The 7,592-nt window shown below is 38.4% G+C and overlaps 1 pseudogene; it reads right to left on the bottom strand.

Annotated features, from left to right (window-relative positions):
* Window positions 1–802: 802 nt before the first annotated feature.
* On the bottom strand, window positions 803–929 carry LOC145243286 (U2 spliceosomal RNA; annotated as a pseudogene).
* Between the last annotated feature and the right edge of the window lie 6,663 nt (window positions 930–7,592).

Below are 7,592 nucleotides of genomic sequence, written 5' to 3'. Positions count from 1 at the left end.
TCATACAATCTCACCACTAGACGACACACTGTATATATCACAACTTTAAAGAGAATCAGTTAAATAAACACCGTTTATATACACTCACCCCACTACATAACATTCTTCTTCTTCTTCTTCTTCTTCTTATTATTATTATTATTATTATTATTATTATTATAGCTGTTTGTATAAAATGATGATGTTGTTCATCATCATTTTAAAATATGCTATTAAATTTCTTCTTCTTCACTTTTACAACTACTACTACTACTACTACTACTATTAATATAGTATTTCTTTACAACTAAAATATAGAAAGAAATATAGTGCCTCAAATGATGAAATCTAGCATTTTATGTCCACTGACAATGTTTTATGTGATGTTTGCTATTCATCAATGATATCTTGTCCATACACTGTCAGCACAAGTTTTAAGGTGTTATGCCCCCACCACCACTCACACACCAATTTTAATTAACTTTTTAGCATTCAATGAATTATATAATTTATAATGAATGATAGTATTTTCAAATTTAACAAGGCCGATAGCCATTAGTCGTGTGCTCTCGTGTAATGAATGAATGCGTGAATGTAGGATTGACATGAAATTCTTAAAGATAAACTAAAATGACCAAAAAATGGGCTGAAATGACTTAAATAAATAAAAAGTAAATGACTTAGAATGACTTTAATGAACTTAAGGATGAATTGAATGACCTTAAGAATGACTTGAATGCTTAAAAAATAACTGGAATCCTTCAAAAACAACTTGAATGATCTGAAGAATGACTTGAATGGCTTTGAGACTGACTGGTTGTAAAGTGGGTGATCATTTTACATTAAATTAATACAGAAAAGTGATCCCCCCACCTTATATCACAATAAGTACAGTATGTAGTAAGACAGATACTACACTTTGATCTTGGCCAAAAGGCCAAGAGAAGGGTATTTATTTGCTCCCCCACCGAGCAAATTAGGCACAAGGCCGATTTTTAATGTGAGGAGTGAAGGGGAAATGGGGACCAGCTCCCCAGGGAGTAGGAGAGCTGGATAGTGACAATTGGTATGAAGGGTTGCCTCTACATTGACCGTCTTATATGTGGGGTTGGTATTTATTTGCTCCCCCACCAAGCAAATTAGGCACAAGGCCGATTTTTAATGTGAGGAGTAAAGGGGAAATGGGGACCAACTCCCCGGGGAGTAGGGGAGCTGGATAGTGACAATTGGTATGAAGGGTTGCCTCTACATTGACCAAGGTCTTATATGTGGGGTTGCCTCCACATATGGTCTTTGCTTGCAGTATCTGCCGGAACAGATACTACACTTTTAGATATAAAATTTTTTATTCACAGGAAAAAAATGCAATAGGGAAAATGAACAAAAAACTTAGGCACAAGGCCAACTCAAAAGAAGGGGGATGGGGAGGTTGGTTGATCCATCTCGTCTCTATTGGAAATTTTAAATGATTTTTCTCTCAGCCAGCATCTTTAATCATGGTTACCCTTTTAAATTTGTCTTTATGTGTGTGTGATGGGAGGGGGGGGGTCCTACTTAAACCCAATTTAAATTTTTTTTTTTTAATATCAAAAAATACAAAAAAAGATAACAATATTAATAAATATCAGAGTTTCGCAGGCAGTCTCTAAGTGGAGGGGGGAGGGGTTGTGTCCTAAGTAGGGGAGAAAAGAAAAAGTTGATGGTGAGGGCGGAGAGGGTGTTAGTGTTTGGTTTGATTTCCTCCAAGCTGGGTTGAATTTCAAGAGGATGGGTCAAAAGAAAAAATTGTTGTTTTTGGTGGTTGGGGATCTTTGAGGCTTTCTAATAAGGGAAACAAGATTTATTCGGTTGGCTGAGAGGCTGAAGGAAGTAGAATTGGAAAGGGGCGGGGGTCCGACAGAAACCCTAGAACCGAGCACTCCACACCTAGGCGGGGAAGGGGAAACACGTATTCAAATTTGGCCCCTCTTCGTACACACAGACTTGCTAACTGTATCCATCTTCTTTCAAAAGCCACGTGATGTAGCCTTCTTCTGTCGCATCTGATCTTTACCCATAGTTGGTGTTTAAAGAAAGTGATCAGATCCTGATCAGAAAAAGGCAGCACCCCCCCCCCCGGCTATCTTGCAGTCTCGACGTTCAAATCACCATTCTCGCCACAGCTAGGATTGCAATGTAGACCATTTGTCTCTTCCGGTCCCACGGCGGCCCCACGTTGTCCACTATGTTGGATACAGTAATCAGGCGAGCATGCTCGAGGTCAATGTGAGTCGTCACCTTGCCAACATATGACCAGTAGTTGTGGAGTTCGCGGCAATTGAAAAATGCATGATCAGTTGTTTCTGCAGCCATCGTCCCGCAACGGGGAGAGGCCAGCGACTCCAGGAAACCAGAACTGCATTGTATATTGTTGAGGGGAAGCGCATTTCGGGCCAATCGCAAGGTCAGAGAGAACTCTGAATTGTTCAGATTATTCGAACCTGGCGCCCAGCTCCACGCGGAGCGGATCTTACTCTGCTGCCAACCCAAACGCATGCATAGCGAGTTGTCGGCGGCCCCCCCCCCCTCACTAGATCCCTGTGGAGTTCCCTACAGGTGGTAGTCACAAGGTCGCTGGACCCTGGTAGTCATTTTAGCGCGGCTCGGCACTCTTTCGGGAAGGCTGAATCTCCTCGCGGCCTGCGACGACTCTCAATAGTGGGGTCGAGAATGAGGTCGGGAAAGGCGGCAGTGATCGTGAGATGCCACGCTTGATCATCTTGAAGGTAGTGACTAAGGAAGGCCAGTCTCTCAGCATCTCGATGACACCTCAAGTCCGGCATTCCCAAACCTCCCTCACGTGGATGTTGAATACAGACCTGTCTGCTCACCCAGTGTCTTCCTCTGTCCCAAAGGAGCGAGGACAAAGGAGTAGATAGGCACTGTCTATCGCCCGGCTTCCATACTCCTTATTTGCCTATTAGCTAGGCGTAGAGGTCGAATCACAGGGAGTCGACAGACCTTCAGTGGTTGATCTTGTTTATTGACTAGGGCAATGAACGCCGTTTTCCCCACTCCCGACACATCCCATCCCCTAAACTGGGCACTGGGGAGTGCTTGAATGCCATAATGCCAGTACAAGCAGATTGGTTTGACCATCATCTGATGGGTTGAGGGTACCAGATAGACAATTCCTGGCTGCTGTTCCCAACTGGTAGTACAGGAGCTCTAACTCTTTGGTAGCGCTTAGAGCAGCTGCTCCATCAACAGTTATATAATATCGGGTTGTTTGTAGTGCCATGTCACGCATGGAAAGGGACCCTGCACTCCTCCCCGGTGGGCTATCCCGAGGCCACAATCCTAGTAGATGGCAGGACAACTGATGGTCTGCTTGTGTTGCATGTCTGGTATTCTGCATAACCACTTGTTCAGTATCCCTTACTCTAGAAGTGTAAGCCATTTTGAGTTTCAGAACAGTTTCAGATGGTTCGCTGTTACACACAAGTCCTGGGAGGTGACTTGTTTGTAGTAGACAATTCCACAGAACAAAATATTCTTACCGTGTCGAAACCCGGGAAAAGAACATGTGAAATTGCTCCAGAAAAGGTTTAATATTTATGAAGCAATTCTGGTTTCTGATTGGTTGGTAGCAGAACGTGAATTAATTTGATTTGTCAGTTCTTAGCAGCATCGTTTATAAATAGAATCGTCCGACTGTGTGGGATCATGCCCCATTATACACCCAAAATATTGCAACACTTACCTAAACTGAAACTCTTAAAAAAAAAAAAAATTACAGTACAATAAAAAAATTACACTAAAACCAGGCCCAAACTCAAACAAAACCAACCTGCCTTCTCCCTTGAGGCTTGCATTTACAAACATCCGTGGGCTTAGAACTAATTTAAATGATATCGAAGCATTTCTCCTAACAAACACCCCGGATATCTTAGCACTAAGTGAGACTAACCTACACTCCTCCATCCCCTCTAACTACTTTAACATGCCTGGATATCTCCCACTCTACCGTAAGGACTCTGACAGACATAGGCACGGGCTTGGAGTATATATTCGGAACACTCTCCCCTTGACTAGAGAAACTGAACTAGAATCGGACGATCAAGCCTTTATGTGCTTTAGACTTAACATGCAACATAACATTAGCTACTTTTATTTTCTCTACTGCTCTCCCTCGACCCAGGATTGCACCCTAATAAACAAAGTCTCTAACAGCATAGATACAGCACTTTCCCTCGACACTAGCACACAAATGCATGTGTTTGGTGATTTCAATGTCCACCACAGCAACTGGCTTGGATTTTCTACTCACACAGACGCAGCTGGTATGACTACATATAACTTCTCTATATCTCATTCTCTATCACAGATGGTTACGTTTCCAACCAGTTTCCCAGACCAGCAAGAACAACACGTATCACTTCTAGATCTGTTTCTGACCACGGTTCCCGATGACTGTGTAACTAATGCCAACAGCCCACTTGGAAATGCCGATCATGCAGTGGTAATAGTTGAAATAGCCCTAAACTTTAGAGCTAAAACTGAAGAGCCACTGCTCAAAACAACAAGATATTATAAAAAGGCTGACTGGGAAGCCATCAGGGATCTCATCAGGGACGTCCCATGGCAAAATATCTTTTCACTTCCTGCTGAAAAGTGTGCAAATGAGACCACTGAATGGTTCAAAACAGCAATTGAAGCACATGTTTCCACACGGAAATTGTATAGAAGGCCCCACTCTCCCCAATGGTTTACTTCTACTTGTGCAGCCATCATCACGCAAAGGCAGCATGCGTACCACAGATTTAACGAACATAAGTCGAGTTCAAACAGGCAGAAGTATATAGAAGCCAGAAGTAACTGTAAGAAAGAAATAGCGACAGCGCTAAGAGAGAATTTACTGAAACCGCCAAAAAACGCATCGAAGCACAAAAATTAGGGACCCGTGACTTCTGGAAAATCTACAACAGTGTAAGTAAATAATGGGCAATCAACAATCCCCCAACTATCCAACAATCATGAGGTTGTTTGCTCTGCAACTGAGAAGGCTAACATGCTTGCTAGTCGGTTTGCCTCCAACTCCACACAAACGTTTATAGGGAACATGAACTGGAATAGATACATTAAGAGCATGGCCAAGGCTGCTGCAAAAAAGGTGAGCTCTCTCTACCATGCTAGAAAACTACTTCCGCCCAAAAGTATCCTGTACCTCTATAAGGCCACGATTCACCCATGTATGGAGTACTGTTGTCACATTTGAGCTGGTGCATCTGCTACTTGTTTCTCACTCCTTGACAGGGTTCATAAGAGAGTCGCCAACCTGATAGGTCCAGAACTGTCATCTAGGCTTTAGCCTCTGTCCCATCGACGAAATGTTGCATTCCTCTGTCTGTTCTACAAGTACGTTAATGGTGAATGCTCTGACAAACTACAAGCATTTGTACCCCCTCGACGTGAACACCCCCGACAAACCCAACAAGCAGCTAAATCCACCCCCCTTTCACTGTAGAGATTCCTAGGTTTAAGAAAGCCTTTTATTCCAATAGTTTCTTCCCCAGAACTGCTAGACTGTTGAACTCCCTTCCGGGATTCTGCTTCCCCAACTGTACTGACATGCAGAAGTTCAAATGTAATGTGAACAAACACCTTGCTACTCATCTCCCTTCATAATACCCCTGCAACTTATGTCCCTGATAGTAGCCCCGTACTTCAAAGTGGCACTGTGCCTTGTTTGGGGTGAAAATTGAATTTTAAAAAAAGTAATAATTATTTTGTTTTCAGTTTAGCATATTAAAGTAAAGCAAAGAAAAAGGTTTTAAAAATATATACTTGAAAAAAGTGTTTGTGGAAGATTTGCTAAACAGTAAGTCAAAAACATTTTCAAATGATAAAGTATTATGAAACAATATCTTAAATTCTATTTGTGAAACTATTTTTAGTGACGCAAACGAAATGAATATTACAGGATTTTTTTGTTTTCTCCATATGCAGCTCACAATCATACAGAGTCGGATGTGAATCTGACTTTTTACTATGTAATAGATTGAAGATTCCATGTCAACTAAAATGTTTGTCAAAGATACCTTAGAAAGTAATAAAAAAAAATAAAAATAGAAACAAAAACGAACTAAGTTTAGTGAGGTATTTCCGATATATATGCAAATCTACACATTTTTCATATTTTTTTTTTTTAGATTTCAATGTTTGATTTTTATGTTTATTACTTAATGGTATATAAGCAGATAAATGAATAGGAAAATAATAGGCAAATTAAATATAACGAGACCAGATCTAATGAATTAAACCATTTATTTTATGTCCATCATTTATGTTTTCTTTGATGTTTGCTCCTCATTAAATAATGTATTCCGATAAAAGAATTTAAAGTCCCATGAAAGAACCCTAGAGAGCAAAAACCCTCAATTTAATGAGATATTTTAAATATATATGAAATCTATGAGTGTGCATACATATTTTATCTTTATGTACATTCTCACATTTCTATGTAAGGCTTTGTCTGTCAATCAGTTTGTCACATTTCAGTTAGAAATAGCATTTGTATCATTGAATGTACAGATTACATTGATGTATGTCAATTTAGATAAATCTAAGTCTTCATATAAATGGCTGTGCATGTGTAATGTTTAAGTTTAAAATGGAATTTTTTTGGGTTTGCTAGGTATAATTTCAAGAAACATTTTAATTGCTAAATATACAGATTGAATAGAAGACTTAAACAGAATTAATGCTATTCATCCCTCATACTTCCTAGTATATATATATATATATATATATATATATATATATATATATATATATATATATATACTACATAAAAAATTAATTTAAGATAATAAACATATCATTCATGACTTTGTTGGAAACATGAAAGGAAATTTTTGTCATTTATTCAAATAGATAAACGTTAATTTTTTTCGTCATTTTTTATACAAATTTATCTTTTAAATCTGATGTCATAAAAGGAAAATGGAAACCAATTTGCATTTTCACTTACAATGTAGAAATACATCGCAATTTGTTGAAAATCAACTTAATTTGTGTAAAGAAATGAACACTTGAACACGAATGCTAAATATTTGCCCACGAAATATAATGATATTACAAAGTGCAACTATTTTTTATATTAAAATCCAAACAATCACTGAATTAAAAATCAATAACAAATAATTATTAATTAATAAAATGTCCTTTTACAAAACCGCTATGCAAATTAGTTAGAACTGCATATACATACAATCCCCCCCTGACTACAATTAGCACAAAAAAAAAATATTCATATGAAATATGAAATGTTCTTTGTATGTGTGCCTGCTTTTTATAATTTACCTATTCAGTGCAGGCTTAAAACCCAACCCAATTATAAATCACTTCATAGCAAAATGAAACATTGGGACTAAAATACCCTTTTTCATGTTATTTATTAATTTTCAATCTAAACACTGACTTTCAAAGAAATAAAGAGTAAGATAAACAATTCTCTCTTTTAAACAGAACACAAGAAATTAAATCAGTATTTTTGTTTTTATTTAATAAATACTTTATTTTTTTGTATCAAAATTAATAAATTTACTTCACAGTTCTATTTGATAGTAAAA

The sequence above is a fragment of the Euprymna scolopes genome, chromosome 21 (genome assembly GCF_053919585.1).
Source record: "Euprymna scolopes isolate OS-2025 chromosome 21, ASM5391958v1, whole genome shotgun sequence".
Taxonomy (NCBI): domain Eukaryota; kingdom Metazoa; phylum Mollusca; class Cephalopoda; order Sepiida; family Sepiolidae; genus Euprymna; species Euprymna scolopes.
Note: the sequence above shows the minus strand (reverse complement) of the source record. Positions and strands in the feature narration are given on the sequence as shown.